Genomic DNA, 22886 nt, shown 5'->3' on the forward strand with positions numbered 1-22886 from the left:
AGAGGCAAGCAATTACTATGGAAACTAAACCTGGCAAGTGGATGGATATCGCTGACCAACGAATCACTGTTCTCCCTATTTGACATTACTTTATTGTTAAGAAATATAAAACCTAATGTGATTGATTTTTTTTTACATGACATCATAATAAAGAAAGTTTAATTTGCAAATATTTACACACCTCTCTGGCATTTTTGTATTTAAGACATTTGCTATCTGATGATTTTTGCCGTGAAGATTCAATCAACAAAACAAACCCTTATTTTTCAAAGTAGACACCAGTTAACTATCTGCCAGGAGAAATGGGATCATAAACAGGGTCACGTGACGTACTGGGTAAGAATCTAATCACATTAAAGTGAAGATATTCTAAGAAATTGATATTTTGGCGCTGTTTGCTAAAGCAATTTACATTCCTGACCTTTAGCCGCAGCCATCATCTCCCTTTAACATGAAACCCCAATTAGTTTCGTTTCCAGTTGATGAGATATATTATGTAAGGCATCGCTTGTAGCAACAATCCAACAGGAATTCTTGTTAAACATTAAAGCTGCATGGCCCTCTGAGGAGCATTTCAGCAAAATGTCATAGTTTTCATAGTTTAACCTTTTGCTCGAGTCCCTATTTTCTCATCATCATCGATCCTAGCCAAAGCAGGAGGGCTCTCTACGGCGAAACTGCTGATAATTCCACCGAGAACTCCGACGCATTATCACATTAAGGTCAGCCTTGTGTTTGGAGCTCCTGGTGAAGCGCACACAATATCAAAGAATAATCCATTTTCCACAACTTCAGCCTGCAGAGGGTCATGTAGGGTTGGCTGCTTTCCCAGCTGATGCACCAAACAGGTCTTCAGTGCATATTGCTACAAGGCGCAGAGATGATAACCAAGCAAACTCAGACTCATGTTTCACCTACTTAGAAGGTTTAAAAGGATATCTCGTAATCCTTAAAGTTTTTTGCGGGACTGGATAAAAAATTTTTAATCAAGTTAATTGCGGAGTGTGACAGCTGCCCCCGCTGTCACGCAGAGATGTTGAATGGTACCGGTTTTTCTGTCCGTCCTTAAAATCCGTTTACGTATTAATTAGTGAATACATTTTCATTTTTGATTTAAATTATTTCCATTAGCCTGACTCTTTGGTTAACTATTTGCAGTGCACGCATTTAGTTAAGTTTGCTATATTTTGTGTATATGCAACAGATTAATTTCTTCTTGTTTTGAGTCACCAGATTCCTTTGGAGCTGCTGCTTGAGTGCGACACAGTAGAGCTCCAGCTACTTTTCCTTATACGGCTGGTAAATCCCACTTCTGACACCAAATGTGAGGGATTTACACAGACCAGCCAGAGAGACGCTGAATGCTTCCCAAAAATATATTAAATTTATTACAAAAAGGTAATAATTAAAGTCTTTGTTCAAATTAAAAAATAATTAATATTGTTCTGACCAGTATTTGTTTGCCAGTTATGTTTTTGTGTGTTTATTTAATTACCCTTTGTGTGTCAGCAGTGGTCTGATGAGCCACTACTGTATTTAAGTTTCCCTCATGTCTTGTTTGTGAGGTCAGTTTGTGCTTGAATTCTTTGTGTTGCAGTCTGCCATGTTTCCCTCTCTTTTTGGGCCAATTCATCACTTATTAATTTTTTTTTTACCTTTTTATAACAAATGAAATATATTTTTGGAAATCATTCAATGCCTCTCTGGCTGGTCTGTTTACATCCCTCACATGGAGTCTGAAATGAATCGCAATTAATCTATTTTAAATCAAAACCTATACTGACAAAATAAGAAACATTCTAAATTCACGGATTCAAATATCCTTTTTGCTGCCAAATTATTGAGTAAATAGATACGAGAACTCAACAACAAATACATTTATTGTCTTTAATTTGTTATTTATGTTATTCAACCATCAGCATAAACATTACAAATTCTGTAGAACATAGAATGGGATTTATGAAATCGCTACCCTTAGTTTTAGAAAAATCAGGATTAAGAAAACTGAGTTTTTCTGAAAAATATTGTTAAAATCTTGTATTGTTTTCATAAACCAGATATAGTGCATCATCTCAAACAGTAAGCCCAAATGGAAACAAGTAATGCAAAATACCACATGCTATGAAGGTTCATGCCCCTATAAAATGAAGTATAAAAAATACATAAGAGATAAAATGCATCCCTACAAGTTAGGCCAGAGGATTCCAAATCATATAAAAAAAACTTTTTAAATTGCCTCTGATCCTATCTTACTTTTTCTTATGAACTACTCAGAACATTTCTTCCCCCCTGCGGTTTTAGTTCGAAGCAAGGTACAATAGCAGACTTTTCTTGAGAACAGTGAAAACAAGCTATGTTCTCATTTAATTTGGACGCCCTGACAGCTCAGCTGCATGTTCCAAGATCAAAAGGCAGTTCCCCTGGATCAATCCAGCTCTTGATCTCAGAATCCTAACAACAGGTTTGCTGCCATGAATGAATCAATACAGAAAACAGAAGAACGAATACATGTTTCGACTCTCAAGGCTCAGGCACAAACGTGATCACATGGCTCGGTTAACATCTCTTTGCCTTTTTTTGGTCCATCTTTGTAGACCGCCATCTTGAACACGGTTCTCACGCCACACTGGGACCTTTCTGGGGTTCCCCGCGCCCCCATCTCCCAAAGACAGGGCAATGCCTCCCTTTGCTCTTACCCATTGGATCTTTTCATGTGTGATTTTTGTAGGGAGCTTGGATGTTTATGGGTAGACTGAGGTGAACAATGGCTTCTTAAGGTTGCCCTGTCATCTGTCCTTGTCTTTCCTCTGGCTAAATCACTCTGTTTCAGTCGCCTTCAGTTCCCTCTTCTGTTCGTCTAGTGACCCTGTCTTTCAGCGTCTCCTGCTATCTATACCAGTACATCAAAACAAACTACAACTCAAGATGGACCACCGCAACCTCCCACCAGTTTCCAAAAAAAGACACAGGCAGAGAAGAAGCGGGAAGGGAAGGAGGTCAGGGAAGGAGTGGGAGTGGGAGATTTGGGAGGAAACAAGTTGCCTGATAACACTGACATAATGAGAGAAAATGAGAGCGACATGGCAAGAAAGGGGATACGGGGGCATGGGCTAGTGGGGGAAGAGTGAAAATGAAAAAAATAAAAGACTCAAAACAGAGGCAGAGCCGTTGAAGGTGAGGGAAGTAAAACGGAACAAGAGGTGACTGATTCAGGAGGGAGTTGATTAGCGGGGAAGAAATTCCTGCACAGTCAAGGAACCACAGCTAGGAATGATGAGCTGGATAAGAGGAAGGACGGAAGGAATGAAAGTCGAGGAGCATGGCCAGAGGAGATGAAAGTCTGAAGCGAGGAAGAGGATGAGCATATTAGCAGACAGTAATTTAAGGCCGGTCATCAGGGGAGACATAGTCAGAGGGAGGGAGGGAGAGAGGGAAGGAGGAGGGCGACTGCATCCATAACAAGCGTGCACGTACACATGCACTCAGAAGACAACTCTTCACTCTCAAAATAAGGACAGAGTGAGTTAATACAGAGCTGTCCTGAGACAAAGCACAGCCGCCTCCACCAATCAACAAGGAAGTGTATCCAAGAACAGGATGCAGCAACGGCCAAGACTTTGCATCACTGGCTCTTGATATCACACCTCATGCATATAGCCTTTACACCTGAATTAGAGCATCTAAATATTATGACTTCTTGAAGGTGAGCACATTGTCCTCAACACCTACTTGCCCAATGTGACCAGAAGTGTAACCGGAAAGAGAACTTCTTAAATATAAACCATGGCCAACCAGTTTGGCTATACCTAGAAACCGCTTGCCTTAGTTAAGTTGCGCAAGAGTGGTTTAATCCCGAGTGTGAAGTGGCTTGGAAGATCAGTTTGTCTAGGCTACACGACTATTGTTTGCCAAAGAGAAAATGATAGAATGTGACAGAAGGTTGATAGGGTCTTTGCCTGAGTTTGAGACTTCATGAAGTCTTGTGATGTCTTGTTCAAAGGAAATCAAAGGATGTCTGCAGAGGCTTATTCAAATGCATCCTAGCCTCACTTATGATTACAAGAAATTTATTAATACTGGCAGAATTAGAACTGGAATACAACTGGCTATAATTAAGTTTCTCTGTAAGTTGGTCTGGCTCTGCCTTAGAGATCACAGAATCTGTCTGTCATCCTGAAGGAGTTACGACTTAAGTCAGTGGTTGTCCACATTGAAAGGAGTCAGTCAGGCTACTTATTTGCATGCCTCCCTCTGGCAGTTTTCCCACTAAGGACATCCAGAAACTCACTAAACAGATTATATTTTGGTCATTACAGTACCTCCATAACTTGATCCTGGATAAGCAAAAGGTAAAGAATAAATTACTTGTAAGACAGCCTCAATGTAGATATACATTTCTCATTTGATAACAAATTTTTCCATCTACTGTCTTTGACTGTTTTTTTACAAGTTGTATTGGGCGATTCACTAAAGTCAGCTAACACTCATATTTCTATTATGTTATAATAAAATCTAGGGTAACCATGAGGCATACACACATTTGTACTGACACCCGCAATGTGTTTTGTGGGTCCTAAACTAGATCATATAAGACAATAATCAATGGAAAACTACAAAGTATTGGATTCCCTGCGTCAGAAAATCACAGTTCTCCAAAGGGATTTCATTTTAATGTGGTCCTATCTGATTTTAGAGCTGCAGCCAAAAGTATAATGGGATATTCATGTTACCAGAGAGGCGAGGAATGTAAAACTAATGACGGCCCGGTCCATGAATGAAGATGAAATGAGGCTGATTAAACTTTGCTTTGTTTTGCCCTCGAGCCAGGGAAACACCAAAATGACTTTGTTATTCTTGTATGGCAGCCACAAACCACTCAATGTCTCTTAATTTGGATATTGATCTTTTGTTTCCCAACTTTCTCACAGCAGGGTCTCAGATGGCCAAAGATTGTACGTGTTAGGCTGATAAAGACAGCACGCGCACACACCAAGGAGGGCTGTTTGAAACACATGCACTATCAGAGGAATTCTCTGGTCTTAAGAGGTATTTCCTGACATGTGGCTATTACTCAATCCTATTGCACATTTACATCTTTGTGGGTGTGCGGATCTACAAAAGCGGAGCAACGAGAACAGAAGGGAGTAGAAGGAGAGGCCTTTGTAGGGAAAGAGACTGGTAGAGCCTTTGTTTAAAGAAAGCAAGTAGGTTTTACAACCAGCTGAGGAATTTAGACATGAATTGCTTTTTGCTGTTTGACACAGAACAGCTTCTTCTATCTCAACACATTTAAAGCAGTTTTTCCTTTAACCTTATTTTCTTTTTTCTTGTAATAAATGTAATTTAAATCTAATTTTACTTTTTGTCTTATACACAGTATATATACAGATGTGCTTACTTTTGGGACTAAATCCACTTTGGTGATAAATACAGATTTCACTATTGGAATAAAATTGATACTAAAGCTGAATGAGGAATATTACCAATAATATAAGTTGTACATTGCTTGCTAATGGTACAACAGGGTTTTTCTTTCTCATGAAATTCATTCAAGAATAAGAAAGAAGCTAAACTCAAAGGAATTAAGTAATAAGACATGGAAAAGCCACAAAAAAGAACGTGGAAGAACAAACTAATATGGAAAAAACCCAAACAATAATAAAGAACTCATCCTTATATCATGAAACTAACAGAAAAGTACCAAGTAATTAGTTGGTTGAGCCTATATTCTCTCAACTTGGTGAATATCCATCACAATTTATAATTGATATAAATAATGCTAATCCTGCTAATGGAAAGCTGGAGTTAAGTAATTACAGCTATGTGTATAAGTATGTATTTAAGTACTCCGACGTGAGTTATGTCTTTTAATGTGACAAGCACAAGTAGCTGTGAGTGCATTTATACTGGCCCCTAGAGCATGAGCATACTACGAGCGCATGTGTGTTTGTGTGTAAATGTGTGTGATGGATGAATCTGTCTCAGCTGTAGCCAGAAGAGTGTGTGAGCGGTCGACCGAGGCCGCCTGCTGGTGACGCGCCCTCTCTCTCTCTCTCTCTTTCCCAACAAGTAAGAGTGTCATCGATGATAAAGTGAGGCTACAAGGCCCCGAGTTCCCTCAGGTATACTTAGCGAGGCGAACCCGCCTTACAGACAAACATTTTGCACAGGTTGTCAACACGAGGCACACAGACGGACGGGTTCCTGTCGGCACACACACCTACCTCGTAAACAGCAGACGCATCGGTCAGAAAGGATGAAATGATGACGTAGTTACTCATCCATGCAGAATAGTGCGGGCCAGTTTGTCAGGGAGATGACACAGCTGTCATATTTTCTGTGGCGGTAAAGGATGCCATCCTCTCATGTAGGCCGTCCATCAAACATCCTCACACAGAGGTAGCTATTACGGAGGTCTACACTGACGATGCGTCTTATCGGAACTGGTGGTTGCTTCTTGTTTTCGCAAGTCAAGACGGAGTGGGAATCGACTCGGCGACTCACCAGTTGATACCGTATTGTAGTGTCTTGCCCAAAAACGCATCGACAGAGGTGGACGGAGCAGGTGACCGGTGACCCACTGATCGCATAGAGAAGTCCTACAACTGTCGCCACCACCGGTCCAATAAAAAGAAACGTGTACCTAACTAGAATACAGTAGATTGCCATCATCAGCGTGTGAATCGGTGAATGACTGAATGTACTGTGAGGCGCTTTTGGGTTGTCCGGACTTGATGAAGCTCTATGCAAGTACAGGCCATTTGTCCCTCTTGATCCAATAAGTGGAAAACATTTGTTGGGAACTCTTTTTTTTTATTTTAGAAAACAGTCATTTCCCTGCTTGTGACTACAAATAGTTTGCTGACCAAATGGCAGAATTAAGGTACCATTTTAAGATATAACAGCCTTCCAAATGTTACATTCAAGTGGACACCCACTTATTTCATAGTTCAATATTCAATGACTTTCTGTGGAACACAGGTCCAAATTATTCAGTTTTCCCAAATTTGTTTATGTGTTGGCTGTTTTTCAAAGAGTATAGCTAAAATATTTAAAAGAAAATTCAGCTTGGAAAGCAGAAAACTAAAGGCACAATGCTAGTTGACATGATATTGGCTGCCATTTGCAAAGCAGCCAATCTGGGAATGCCATTCATTTTCCTTGCTACTGATTGACTGTACCTTTAAGTACAGATGGTTTCCACTATGTTTATTGCTTCACATTAAGGAATATAATGGGAGTTTTTAAGCTAGTCATACCTTTTAGCTAACCACCGCAAATACCTGGGTTCCTCGCTAATCTTTTACAATATAAATGAAGACATGTCTGAAGACATTCATTGGACTGTTTCCAGTATTATGAGCACACCAAAGAAATAAAAAGCTACAAATCTGCAGTCTGCAAACAATTTTTCCCTTACCCTAAATAATGAATTGCAGCTACTGCACTTCCTGCCCTTCACTTCTTTTTAAAGTTGAGAAGTTTCAATGCAAGACATTTTGAAACCGTCATATATGAGGCCAAAATTATTCCCGCGAACGGAGACCATGAGAAACCAGCTCCTACCCACAGGAAACGGGGTTGATGGGCTTCATCCTGTAAGAATATAATAATTACAGCATACCCAGGAAAGAATGCGACTCTGCACACGTCTTACTTTATTGTTGAAGAATGCATAGGGGCTCGGGTGCTGCTAATCTTTGACTTTTTAAAACCTCAAGCTTGAAATGGCAGCAGTTATGAAACATTTTCCTGGAAGACTCATTTGTCAGAAAGAAAAAAAAAAGAAAATAAAATCAATGTGCATCCGTCTGTTTGCCACAAATCCTCCTGTTCATTTAAAACGAAGCTCATCCTGTCTTTCTTATGTGCCATCATCAGGGCGCAAAAACAGATGCCATTGGGTCCGTTTGTGTGCTTCTCAGAGGCTGAATGGAGCAGACCCCGTAATAATTAGGAAACGCATAAAGCACGTAAACACTGAACTCTAAGGTTAACCTTACCAAACAGAAAAAAGGCCAACAAATTCATGACAGCAATGCATGTAGCACAACCTACAGCGTAACACACCATCCACCCTCACATATATCCTTCAATATTCCTCTAACTCAATGAGTGCTGTTGCTGACTCAGGGTTCAGAGTGAGGCTAAAAATCTTCAGTGTAGCTGAATGGGCTCCATACATACAAAACAAATATGATACGCATTCAAACAACATAGAATCACTTTTTTGTACATGGAGAATGTGCAAAAAAGTATGAGTCTGTTTACCCTTAAAGTCTAACTAACCCCCAAATCAACTTGATAATAAACTGTCTAAATAGCCTATTTAGGTTTCTGTCTTCATGTTTCAGAAACATGCAATATTTTGCAATATTTTGCAGCTAAACCATCTCAGTGGGGCTTCGTGTGGCGCAGTGGTTAGAGCAGGTTCCCCGTATGCAGAGACTGTGGTCTTGCATACGTCTTGAATTCAACGCCCATCCAGGGTTCCTTTGCCTCTTGTCTTTCCCCCCTTCCAGTCAACTTACTTTCATATAAAGGTGAATAGTGGCAAAAATATTCTTAAAACAAAATGATTAAAAACCACCTCAGTGCTGGCCTTCTGAATTCGAACAGTGCATAAGCAGTTGAATGTCCCTATAGGTTACAGTGGTACAGCTTGGTACAACTACGTCACAGCCCTGCGTTCGGATTTGTGCAAGGCAATGCAATCACACAGGGTAGCTTCCTGTCCATGTTCGCAGGTGGTGAGATAAGATAAAGCAGGAGGCTTTGATCAGAGGTTCTATGAAGGCTGTAGCTGATTGTTGCGTCTGTGCAAATGTGCGAGCACAGGTGTGATCATGAGCTCATATGGCCGGACGAAGGCCTTTCAGCATGTTCAGATGTCCGAACGGAGAATCAGAGGACAAACCTAGCAAAACATCTGCCACACATGGTCTAATTCAGACAATGTGAGACTGAATTTAACCACTTATTTTTATTTATTTTTGGATTTTTTGATTCTCTGGGCGGATGTAAACCTCCCTCAGGGTAAATCAGTTCTTGATTCCTCCTATTTTCCCCGACTCAGTGACAGTTTGTTGGTTCGCGCGCATACTCTCGCGCTCTTCCGTCTCAAGTATACATGTACACAGGAAACCAGGGTTTCTCTTAACACAAATCTGAGTTTCCAGTAGCTTAAATACACAATAATTCTTTCTACTGCAGCAGAATAAATGTTTAAATAAGCAGTAAAACTCCAGTGCGGTGCTACATACTTGTGTTCAGCTTTTATCAACAGAATAAATTTGGGACTTGTCAACACTAAGGTACGACAGGGATCTGCAGACTTGGAATGTTGCCACAAAGTGTCTAAGTACTCTTCTGATTACATGCGGGGCTGCCTTAAAGTTGTTGTTGATGCATGCACCAAACAGGCTGTATATTCTGTTTGACGTCGAGATTTCAGGAAAACCTGACATTTGTTTGCTACAAGGATTGTTCGGATGTTGAGCAAGTCTTGATTCGGCAGTGATAAGAATGCTGCTTTACAAATGGTACTTGACGACATATTCATGTGTGGTCGAAAGTAGAAAAAGTGAAAAAAAAAAAATGAAAAAACAATTTCAGAGATATAAATTTGAAACATTGTAGTACATTTCTAATTCCCAACCAAAGCCAGAGTTTAGAAGTGAAGTGTTTGAACCAATGTTTTGGGGTATGTCTCTACCAGCTTTGTATAGCTTCTTTCTGAATTAGCTCAAGCTCATTCTTTTTTTTTTTGTTTTTTTTTTTCATCTTTTGTATGTTTTTACACATATTAATTAGATTTATGTCTGGACTTTGACTAGGCCATTCCAACACATGAATAGTCCTACTGTAGTCCCACTGGATATAATGTTTAGGGTCATTCTAGTGCTAGAAGATGAAACTATGTCCCAATCAAATCTTTTGTAGCTTCTAGAAAATTGTCCTGTATTTAACTTCATCCATCTTCTCATAAGTAACTCCAAACAACATGGCTGTACCAACAAAAAAAAAGTCTCCCCATGGCATCATACTGCCACCACCATCTTTCTCAGAAGGTCTACCCAGGGTAATGTGAAATATTAGTTTCTTACTCCCACTCTTCCACAAAGGCCAGATTTGTGAAGTGCACTACCAATAGTTGTCCGATGCAGTGGTGGTCTTAGGATATGGGCATTGGGTTGGGTGGTTGTCCAGGGCTGCAATCGTAAGGGGGAATTGTAAGCGCGGGTAAAAAAAAACATTTTTAAACCTTGAATGGGTTTTCTATGGCTTTTATGGATGTACAGTCAGTGTTTTACGCACCTCGAGTTTTATTCCAACTCAGAATTTAGGTCATTTCCTGCATTTGGATTGGTTGGGAAATAGCAAAAGGAGGCGATTCCCCTGAGCACCATGCCCATGGATTCTTCCACAAGGTGTGAGCATCTGTATCTCCTCCATTGTTATGGCTGATTTCTCTGCTACCTCTCTGATTAATTATCTATTTTTCCAGCCTGCCACATTTTGCTGGTTGGTGGGAAGAGGTGCAACACTTTCCATTTTTTGGCTTTAAAGAGCATAAAAAGCACAGAAGTGTGTGGCTGTCACAAGACTAAATGTGAAAATGTTTAAGGGGCTACGTTTCTAAATCACCGTGTAGAGCCTGCACAAAACTGTCTGTACGACGTCATTATTTAACAGCTATATTTTACCCTCCTATTGCTTTAGAACCAGTGAAATAATGTATAAAATGTACTATGAAATGCTACCTTGTGAATTAAGTAGCTCATGGCTGCAAAGTCTACACTTGCTGAATAAATGAGGAGCAAAAGCCCACTCATTCCAACATTATGGGAAAGTATTTTTAGGGAAGAAAATGTGCCGTTGTTAAGCTGTATAAATGAAGTCCCCTATTAAATTTAAAGCTTTATATAAGAGCAAAGAGGAAGGCAATGCCCTTTTCTATCATTCCCTTTTATGCACATACAACAAAGTGTTTACAGTTTGTTTTATTGCTTTCTGCATCTCGTCCCTCTGCGATTGTGATTATTTCATTTGGATGTTGCCTCTCTGTAAAATTAATTGTGCCGCTGCCAGCAACAGAATCTCCCGTAAGGGGAAACAACTGGGTTTCATCTTCATCTTATCTCTCATGACTCAGCTCGCGTGGGTTCATTACAGCTTCTCTGAGCCAAAATCTTGTTTCCCACATTTTTTCCCCCCCTCGCCCTCTGACTACCCTCACAGACAAGGTTTCCCCTCTCTTTCTTTCTTCCTGTGCTGAGTTACATTCTGCCCTCGCTGCGCTGCCTCGCTCCCTCTTATGCCCAGAAAAACTCTGACAGATATGACAGGGTGAGACCACCTCTATAAATTTTACACACATGCACTGCACAGTATAGAAAGAGGCGACCTTAGCTTGTATGAGGGAAGCGCAGAAGGGAAAGAGGAGAACAAATGAGAATATTTAGAGGAAGGTAAAATGATAGCGCCCTGGGCAAAGTATTCATACCCACTGACAGTGGTGGACAATGCTAGCTAAAAAGTAACCCTAAAACACTAGCGTAATTATAAAATTAGCTTTGCTAATGCTAAAGCACTACACCACCACGGAATTTACCAGAAGCTAATGCTAAAGCTCTAACTTCAGTTCAAATTATATCCGCCCTTAGAAGATCACAAGCCTCGAGCACCAATTTCATTCTGATATTATAAATTAGATGTTTGAAATATTATATTTATGTTTCTATCTTGTTCTCTACCGTTAGTGTTGTATTTTTTCCTCATTTTAAATAAAATTACGGGGGGGGGGGAGAGATAACATTAGGAGAAGAAACAGAACAGCTCCGTAAACAGTCGTCACCCGCTTCAAAATTAGAGCATGAATATAAACGTCTGGCTACCTGAAGAGTTCTTAACAGCTGGTGATCAGAACGTTAAAACAGAAGTAGAACGTTATTCAATGGAAGGTTTACAGAACAGCCAAGTACATTAGCACTTTAGAATGTATCCACAAAACATTTAGGGAAAGCTAAGTACGCTAAATGATTTCAACGCTAGCAAAAGCGCTAAAAGAACAACTAGCTCTGCTATCAGCAGATTAGTGGAGCTTTTCCTCTTTTTGTCTCCCTACAACCAATACAATGTAATTTGTGTGGGGAATATTTTTATACTCAAACCTCTTTATTTTGATTCTATAAAATATAAGTCAGTGAAATTCCTCAAATTTCGTTTTATGAGTACACAGAGTCCATTTTTGTGTGATTTAATCCAGCTCTTAATCTGGTTGTTCATTAAAGGTCTCAGTTGAACTATGACTTATTATACGTAGTTCAGGCAGTTCATCACAATATCCATATGACACAGTGTGAAGTTGAGATAATATATTTGCATTACATTTTGCTGCCCTAGTCAGATGAGACCAAACTGTAACATTTTGGGCAAAGTTTGAATTTGAATTTCCCAGAAAACACCAAACCAATATGAAACTTGGTGGCAACTTTATTTTATGGATTGAGCTGAATACAGGGCAGAAACCCCTCTGGAGACCGGGATGGTTCAGATCAATGAGTATTGGCCAAGTCAAAGTACAGGCTGAAATTCGACAGAGATTATGACGTATGACTTCACCGACTTTCTCCATCCAATCTGTCTGAGCTTGAGCTGTTCTGCAAAGAAGAATGTCCAAACCTTTCAGTCTTTAGACAAAATTATTTTAAAAATAGTCTCTAAAAAAGGCAGTGTTGAAAGTGTTGACTCAAGGGCGCTGAAGACAAATGCAGATTCTTTCCACTTCACAATTACACAATACCATATTTTTATGCATTACATAAAATCCTGATTAAATACCTCAGAGTTTAAGACTGCAATGTGACAAAGCAGCGCAAAGGTGAATTCTTTTTCAAAAACACTCTAGGTTACTGACCTGAAGAAAGATGAGAATATGAGAGTGACGGACGTATTACAATATAACCTATATCTGTCCATCCCAAAACTGACCACACTTAATACTCACTCATAGAAAGAGGTGATGCATAAACACAGCAGGTAGACAGTGCAGGGCAAAACAATGGCCACCTCCTCTGGACTGGAACACAATCAGTCAGAAACAAAAAAACAGAAGAGAAACACTGAAGACAGAGAAACATTGGATGGAGCTCCTGGTGTTTAAAAAAAACAAAAAACCTTCTCATCACCATAGTAACCCCAGCTCGCATGGGATGGTAGCAAACCAGAGAAGACTGGGAACAATGAAAATGGAGGCGATGAGAGGAAGAGCGTTTAATGTTTTGAAAATTGAAATACACGAGACCAGAGCCTATTTTCTGCGCGTCAAAACCCTGATGGAGGATCTGCCGATCACTGCGTGAAACACGCAGGAGTATCGCAGATGAAAGTCCACAATGCACTTTTCAGCTGCCACTGAAGCAGCAGGTTTAAGATGAGGAGTCAGAGAACAGGTGTAAACTGCGACGTATCAGAGGGATTTTTGCTGCCTGGCAGGGAAGTTTGAAGAAATTTCTAGAGCACTGAGTGGGAGAACAGTGGAGATAAAATGGGAGGGTGCTGATATCACACTTCAGAGTGTGTTTAAGGTGTTTGGAAGAGTAATACATAGGTCAGCACAACGCGAGATGTTGACTCAGCAATACCAATCTGCTGGATCGTTAAATCAACTCATGACTACTGTCAGTCATTTTAGCAGAAATCCTACAAACAAAAAGCCACCCTGGCATTTACGTAGATCTCACATCATATGTGAAAGATGTTTTGCCAACAAAACATTGTTCTTCAACAATCACCCCCACCACATGTCAACAGAAGTTTCCAAAAGTGGCATTCTCCCCTGACAGGAATGCAATAGGTTTTGGCAAAACTGCTTGGGAATAGCTGAAGGGACATGTTGAAGGAGTCTTTCACAAACTTGGAGCTGACATTGCCCTAGCCCAGTGTTTCTCAACCTTTTTTGGGCCAGCGCCCCCACTGTCCATTATCCAGGTCCCTTACCGCCTCCCCATCGAAAAATGTGTAGCCCTCTTTGCACTGAATGTTATTTTATTATCAATATTACTATCACTATTGTTGTTTTGATTTTTATGGTTGTTTCTGTATTTATCATCAAAAATTATTACCCAGAGAACAAAAAAGCAACGTGAACAGAAATTATTTTTACAGGCGTCTAAGAAAAATGCATTCAAAAAATGGACATTCAATCTGAAATCGGTAGGTCTTTCAGTAGCCAATAAGAGTGGAAAAAATATTCTTTTTCTGTGCCATTTTATGAAGTTAGTTGTTAAATCTTTCACAAAATGACAAGAGAAAATATGTACAGTAATACCAGTTTAGCTTTTCTTTCAGAATGCTAAAATGGATCTCTATTACAGACAGCCATTAGACAGATTTCTGCCCAAGGGATCACTCATATGGGAATATGTGAGTTTCCGATTAGTGATTACCCCGACTGTATGCGGGGAGATAAAATTGGTGGGAAGGGAATTTATGATTACAATTGCAGTTATTCTGGCGCCATTAAAAAGGATTATTTGGAGTCATTGAAGTCTACAGAAATTGGCTCATCCAACTGTGGCTTACTCTCAATGAGGATCCCATGAGAACCTCAGAATTAAAAGCCTCTAACAAAAGCATTACACCCAGATAACATGCGGAATCAAGAATCCAAAATAATTGCTATAAATATATTTGTAAAAACACAATGGATTATGGTATTCAGCTGTTGAATATGAACAGATAATTAGATTTGGGGGTTTTATCAAATCTGAATCCTGCACTAGGAGCCTCCATTTAGATACAGCCTGCAGAATAGCAATAACTTTCGTGAAAATAACATTTTGTTGGCTGTTTTCCTTGTTTATCTGAGCTTACAATTCCAATCCTAGAGTCCAAATTTAAAAAGAAATAATCTCATTAGTATCAACCTAACACCTCGGTCATCTCGGTTAGAAAGGTGGCTGACGTTACTAGTCAATACTCAGAACGGTAGTGCAGCACAAACCAAGGGTCATTTATCACATCAATACATGAATCATGTCCAGGAAAACTGTTGCATAGCAGATAAAATATTTTTGAACTTAACTACTTCAACAATTTTACAGTGCATAAATGAAGGATGAGGCAACAATTTAAAAAAGCACCCATGAAGTCGCAAATAGTTACAATAAACATTTGTTTCAGCTTAAGGATGTTGTCAGTCTTGATAGTTTGGTAGACTCGGTTTGATTGTGGGCCAAAATTGCACCATTTGTTTAGTTTTCAGCTGGTGAGGTTCGCTTTCACACTGCACTGTCAAATCGACAAAACCTTTGAAATACCTGTTCAACCTCCTCGCCTATGGTGGTGCTGCACCAAGAACCACTCAGGAAAACAACACAAAAACCTCTGAAGAAGACACTTTTGGCGACATTTGTGGCATTCTTCACAAAATGTCAACAAAAATGAAATGCCGTTATATTTTAGGAGTTACAGGATTTCTCTTTTGCCTTGGGCAATTTCTCCTGCCAGCACCAGACTCACACGTTTGCTTTGGTTGTATTTACCCTGCGCTATAGTCCATTTCGTGCTTTAGGAGCAGACTCTGGTCCACTTGGCCTAAACCTTTGAACCACATTAGAGTTCATTTCAACCGAACCGAGACCTAGGTTTTTAGGCAGATCAGAGTTAGCTTTTTTGGTCCATATCACAGTTCAATTACACATTCACACCTCCAAAACAAACCGGACTTTCTAGGCTAACAAACTACGGTTCAATTAAAGTCGACTAAACCGGGGTGGTGTGAATGCACCCTAGGATACCTAGTATTGTCTAGTAACTGTTCACTGCCAGTTAACAATATATTGCTTACAGTGTAATTCTTAGGGTTTTTTTTATGGCATAATAAAACAGTAGTTGGTCCTAGAGGCTGAAGCTGATGACAAAGCCTGAAGAAGACGTCTAGTTATAAAAACAACATGGCGGTTTATCCAAATATTCAATGAAGCTTCAAAGCATTGTTGTGTTAGCAATGGGAGCTCTTTGCACATAAGGTGATGTTTCTAGGAACTAGAAAAAGATCCATCCAGTCAAACGACTATCCCTGTTTATCTTTGCCGGGTCGCTGGGGAGGCTGGTGCTCATCTCCAGCAGTTACTGGAAGTGAGGCAGGGTACACCCTGAACGGGTCGCCAGTCCATCACAGGACAACTTGGAGACCATTTAATCTAACAGGAATGTTTTTGGACTGCAGGAGGAAGTCAGAGGCAGCCAATTTAGATGAAAGGTTGCAAAATCGTCTGTCTGAGTTCCAGACCATCTAGTAGACAGTCCTAGACTGCACAGTTGTAGACCATTTTCCCTGCAGGGAGAAAAATCAAACACCAGGGTGTTTGCAAATGCAGATTTCTTTTTATTTACTAAAATGACTAACAGAACTTTCATATATATATATATATATATATACCCCAAACACCCTTTCCCAGCCAGGCGCAGTTCCTAGGATCGGTTAACACTCTGGTCACAAAGCGACAAGTTAATCTGCTCAGCAACTGAGTCAAGCACAATGTGTTATAAACTCTATGTTGTAAATACCAATGTTGGGGTCAAATGAGGATCTTAGGTGGGGGGAGTGAGTTAATCAAACAGCTCTGTATCATTCTGAGGCAGGAATCGTGTAGTGCCTTCAACAGACTTGTCTAAACATATTGTCTTTGAAACTTCTTCATTCCTTCTTCGTTCAGCATGTTTCGCAACAATATATGAACATGGAATTAGAATGAATTAAAGTCATTATCCATGGCATCCTGTTGTATTCATGTTTGTTACATTTATTTCGAAGTATGAAAGGAAGTTGTTCTTGAGTTCAATTACAAAGAGCCCCACAGGAGGAGTTGACTGTTGTGCAATCAAATGTTCTGGGTTCAATTCTAGCTTCCTCCCCTGCCATTCGGCAAGTCACTTAAACTGAAGTTGCTAAATGTGCTCATTGGTGCATAGCTGTGTGTGACAGATTTCTAACCAATGACCATGAAGCAATTGGCCAAAAGTTAAAAGACTGGACTACATTTCATCATATATAGATTCTTTCGAATACATTTTTATATTTAGGAAAAGCTTTGCCTCAACAAAAACACAAAATGGGAGAATTTCCTCTAATTTTTGAAATTATGACAATTTCAGAATTAGACAAGTGGAATCCAGGAAGAAAAGGAAGGTGGACCGAAGTGTTGGCAGATTTTAGCTAATAGCCCCACATCAACGATTTTACCATCTACATATATTATTCTTGCACAACAAAACAAACACAAAAAAAAGGCCTCATGAAAGTCACTTTTGTTTATTACACACAAGCAAATCAGAAGGATAAGGCCAAACAACCAGGGTTCCCCTGCGAGCCGCAGGCACACAGCGTTATTTATGAATTTCATTTGTGTTTTTCTTAAAGAGGAGCTTGGCAGCGTGCCTCGACACAGAAGGGAGTTAGGACCCAGCAGAGGACGGCCAGAGAGCACTTTAAATTAGAAGCAGACTTCTGCTTTCTTCTCTCCATCGCAGAGTCTCACTCTATTTCCAAAAAGAAAAAAAAGGAAACGAAAAGAAACTAAAGGGAGAGGGGGGGGGGGGGAAAAGAAGGAGACAGACGAGTCTGGAAATGGTTTTAAAGCCACATCTTGTAGGAAATCCTGTACAGAGCAAGTTAACGAGGGACACTGAAACCACGAGCACCGAAGCTCTCCCCTACTGGCACCTGGGGTGTGTGTGTGTGCGCGCGTGTGTGGTAGTGTCTGTGATTCTGCACATACGCTACACGAAGCACCGAGCACACGCTTTTCAAAACCGCTCCTCATCCGTCACCGCTGAACAATCTAGAAGAATTTAGGAAATATAAATGCAGCACAAGAAGCTAAAAGCAGCTACGTTATCCGCATCTGCACAGGATTACATACCGAAGACAGTTCAATCTCGTTTTGCATCAGTGGCAAACACGCACGCACACGCACTTCTCCAGGGACCAGACAGGGTTTCCCTCTCTGTCTACATCTGTGAATTGTATGAAGTCATTGCAAAATCACACACACACACACACACACACACACCCGCCCACACAATTATACACATACACCCAAGCAATGGAGCAGGGAGAGACCTCCCCTGAGTGTGCTTGACTACAAGGTGAGACTATGCAGTGGTCTACTAGAGTATAGAACAGACTAATAAAGACCAGATTTCACACACCAACCGGTGGGTGGAAATGTGGGAAATGATGGCAAAAAGAAAATTTTAATCAAGAGCAAAGAGCACATCTTCCTCGCTCGTTCTGCGTGTGGGATGTCGGGCGCCCTCTGAGCGTAGCGTGTGCATTTTTCTCCCAGAAAATGATATTGTCACATTTATGAACGTGTGGGAGCCCTGGAATGCAATATGCACGATGGAGAAAGAGCCTCGAGACTGTTTTGAGTTTACGTACCCTTCGTCTCTGCGTGGGATCTGAGTAATATAGAGTCGGGGTTTCATCCGCAGCACGCCTTGCCGTGCGAGATGCTGGGAGTTTCCTTTAGGTTCTACCTATTTAGAAAGACCTTAACTGAATCAGTTGTAATGGTAGTATTCATAAGGCTTTAAATTCCCCCATTTGACTTGGAGCTCATTTCAACTTCCTTCATAACCAGCTCAAGAGAAAAGACAACAGATAATACAGCGGGCTTTCACCTATTCATGGATTTCTTTGTGGAAACTCCAAATTATTTACAGAAAAGGTTCCTATTTATGGATTTTTTTTTTCTTTTTGTAAAGAACATCTAAAGTAGTCGAAAGAAAATGCATATTGGGATCCTGAAAAACCTAACAAGCTATTGACTGTCATTCGCAAAGCTACCAATCCAGGACCATAATTTAAATTTCTTGGCGCTGATTGGCTGTAACTTCAAGAGTGGAGATCAAGAAGACCATTGAGATCAGCTTCTGCGGTTACAGTAAGATGCTATGTTAAAGTAAGTTTGGTGTTTGAACTATGAAAATAGGCAAGAGCGATTGTTTTTCGAGGTGGTGTGAAGTATTAACAGATGTTAGCTAACAGCCCTATCCCTGGCCTTTAGCACCAGTAGGAACTTCAGCTCTGTGATTGGTTAGAAGTTAGCCATTTGCCATTTTTGTTCATTGCCTGTGGATGAACTAGATTTTGTTCATCAAGACCCAAATTGTTGCCACAACAGCAGTTCCCCATAATCACGTGTCACTCTTCAACCAGGCTGACTCTCAGTGCCAGCAGGTTTACGCAAGAACTACTTCCCTTCTGACTTCAAAGTAAAAGTCTCAAACATCGACGCAGCAGCGTGGAGCTTAAAACGCAAACTAATCTGTGTTAACATTGTTTTACTGCGATCACCGTAAAAGACAAAAAGTGCCGCAGACGCCTCACCGACAGCAGTTTGTAGTGAGTTTTAACAAAAAAAAAGTATCAGACAAGATGCAGTTTGTTTATTAAGTTAATGAAGAAAAACAAATGGTTATCTAATGACTGACCAATTTTACAGGTCCATTGGTTGGTGCTTTACTAATAAAGCTTTAACCGAGCAGTTTGTTTTCATTTTAGCTGTGCTCCTCTTGACCTTTTGAACTGAATGTAATGACCAACGTCACGCAGTACAGGACGTTGTCATTATAGCCAAACTACATAGTAGTTTGGCTACTATGTAGTTTGGCTATAATGAGGCCAAACTACTATGTGTAACCTGAAAGAGGTAAGAGCAAATTTCCCTTCTGGTAATATAATCTCATTTCTGATAAATATTTGGTTTACTTACTGTACATCCATGGCACCTAATGACCACATTTTCAGATGCAACCAAGAGCTACTTTCAGAAGAAAAAAAACACTTATGCAATAGTATGTTAACCTCCTGCCACCAAACAGACTTACTGTATGTCCTTCATTATATATTAACTTATATCTGTAGGACAAACATATTTAAAACTGAACCTCCATTTGTAAGGCTGACAACGTCCAAAAAAGTCACATATTAGGCAAAGTTGCATTTGGGTCATTTGTTACGAGCAACACGTTGAAACCTGTGTTCCATTTAAAGGCTCAAATTAACGAGGTCAGGGAACCAGAACACCGACTACTTCTACCCTCTTTTTTTTTATTACCATGTACCGAGTACTTTCCAATGATCTTATAACTGTTATTACATATGCATATGTTGTTTGTTGTTGTAGGTTGTCTGTTTTTCCTATTTCCGCAGGTTTAAACGAAGACTTTAAAGATGTTGACATGTTCTCTCTATGCTTCTCTCTCTCCTCTACTCCCACCTCCTTTCCTTAAAACTTTTCCTCACCCTTCTTCCTTATTTCTTCTTTTTTTTCCCCCCATCTGTGTCTATCATGTTTGAAATAAACCCAAAGAAATATGTTGGTGTTGTAGTATTGTGTATTTTTGTCACATTCAGCTTGCTGTTTTTGAAAAAGCCGTCAGATGCTAAATATTCAGGACAAATTGGAGTACAGCGTTAGAAAAGCTTTAAATTATTCAGCACTTCGTTAAACCGTTACGTCAAGCTAAATCGTTTACTTAAATCATTACGTAATGACTAGCGTTACAGTAACTACAAATAAATCATCTAAGAAATAGCATAAAAATGAAGAACATATGTTCCAGCAACATCACAAGACTAATGTCGTCATCAAATACTAATGCTACGTTTTTGTCAGTCTAAAAGCTCACACCTGTTTCTCGTGATCTTCTAATCGCCCTTAAATCCGGTAAGATCTGGGATCATGGGACTTGATCCCTTTCCGCTCTACAACTGTACTCTGCTCAGGTGTGGTGTTTAAAACGAAGCGAAAGCTCAGCACTTTAAAAAAAAGGGAGGCTGCCATCTGCACGGGCAACAGTGGAACATTAAGCTCTAATGGCTGCAAAAGCTGTAAATGTCACAGTGATTTGTGCGCGGCGCTGAAGGAAGAGTGTGGTATATACTTATGTACATGTATATCGGTGTGTGAAAGTTTAATGTCACGTCGGAGTTGCAACCGGGGCGATACGGGTCACGGTTTCTCACAAGTGAAGCGGAGCAATTACACTTAGACACAGGTAAGGAAACGTAAAACACACGGTTGACACAGTTTGTTAGTATTTAACTCTAGAAGCTGGATTGAGCAAGGCTCTGTGAGATAGTCAAAGCTTGGAATATTGTTTTACAACCTAACCACGAAAACTTGATATTGCTTCACTGTCATTTTGTAATTATGAGCTACCTTTTGTTTGTCTGTCACAGACAATGGGAATAAAATATACAGAAGTTGGTGGTTAAGACCTCACAAAATACGCTGATGTTCGAGGGCTACAAATATTTTCTCAAGGTGCATACCACATGTTTCCTCTCCCTTGGAACCACGGATTTCAAGAAAGAGTTTGTAACATACTTCAGTAAAACCCTGTATACACAATACAACATTTGGGACTTAATGTTGGGTTTGTCTGAACAAACCCTGTTGTTGTCCGATTGCGTTTTTTGGGGTTCCACGAGGTTCTGTTTTGGGCTCATAGTTGTTTCTGCTGCTCTCTCTTGGTCACTTATAATCATGTTTTACGATATCTTCTATCAGTGTTATGTAGACGACATCCAGTTGTGTGTTTCTTTTTCAAAAAATGTCTAGATTCAATTAAAAGTAAAATGACTAGTGTCAAAAAAATTTAAAAATTTCAACTATAAGGATGAAGAATATCAATAAGCCTCTCAATGTTTCAGCAAAATCTACATGGGTTAGGCTTTGATTTGAAAATCGTGCAAAATATCTCTTCCAATGCTGTTTCTATCATTTCAGAAAAAGTATTCCTGAAATCAAAATCTTAAATTATGCCTTTGTTTCATCTTGTCCTGACTAAATCTTCAGAGTTTTCCTGTGTCTCCGCCGCTCCAACGCTTTGAGACTCAAGTATTCACAAATGGAGAACATGTGGAACAGTGAGGAACTTTCTATCTTGGTCAGACTACCAACAATACTCCAAGAGGGAATTGAGAACTCATCCAGGAGGTCACAAAAGAACCAAGAACAACACAAATTAGATCTGTGTTCACGACTCACCAATTAGCTCGATTTACGCTACATGCGGCCGTCAGCCTGACCAAGCAGACTCACTCGACATTTAATTGTGAGAGAAAAAAAACAAAAACATGTTGATTATGTCTCAACATGCGGCAAAACCTTAAAAGAAACATTTCCCAATTTGGATGGGGTAATCAGTGTTGCCAAACGCAATGCAACGACCAAGCACATGCTGCCACACACTGAGAGGTGTGTCTTCATTAGCTCACCCTGTACGAATGTTATCAACAGGGCTTTCAGGCAGCACAAAAAAACTAATTCCTTAGAAAATCACCATAATGCAATCTGATGTTGTAAAATCCAACTGCATAACGCTTTACATTTACCTCAATATGGGGGTTGTTTTACGGTGACGGTGAAGCTGTATGACAGAGAGGGTGTATGTGGATGAGATCAACGAACATATCATGACTCCTCAACCCCAGAGATATTTATATCTCTCTTTTTATCTATAATGAGACAGCTCTCTTCTTTCTCTTTTTTTCTTCTTCAGACTCCACAGATCTGTCATGGGAAAAACCCTGATTAGCGTCCCGATGACTTGACAGACGGATTAAAACAAAGATACAGAGACGGCGGCGGAGGAAAGCAGCGGTGAAGCGAGATTCCGAAAGAAGGGAAGAGTGACGAGGGAGATGTGTGAATTATTGGGAATAATTGCAATTTGAGATGGGCTGATATGACAGTCAGTTGATTTGACACTGTCTGCTGAGACAGAGCGGTAGTTGTGGATGTGTGCTGGTGCAGAGATAAGGCCGGCGGTCGGGTCTGGTTTGTGTCGGCGCCACCTGAGTC

At 40.1% G+C, this 22886-nt stretch overlaps 1 protein-coding gene and 1 long non-coding RNA gene across 16 annotated transcripts in view; both read right to left on the reverse strand.

Moving 5' to 3' along the window:
- The window catches only part of cacna1g (calcium channel, voltage-dependent, T type, alpha 1G subunit), a 281034-nt gene that overhangs the window by 238638 nt on the left and 19510 nt on the right, over window positions 1-22886 (reverse strand). The window lies entirely within an intron of this gene.
- LOC114151822 (uncharacterized) lies at window positions 12480-13148 on the reverse strand. Its single transcript, XR_003597023.1, has 2 exons — window positions 12920-13148; window positions 12480-12662 (listed from the first exon to the last, which is right to left on the reverse strand). It is a non-coding gene; the product is annotated as an uncharacterized LOC114151822 (long non-coding RNA).

The sequence above is a fragment of the Xiphophorus couchianus genome, chromosome 10, assembly GCF_001444195.1.
Source record: "Xiphophorus couchianus chromosome 10, X_couchianus-1.0, whole genome shotgun sequence".
Lineage (NCBI taxonomy): Eukaryota > Metazoa > Chordata > Actinopteri > Cyprinodontiformes > Poeciliidae > Xiphophorus > Xiphophorus couchianus.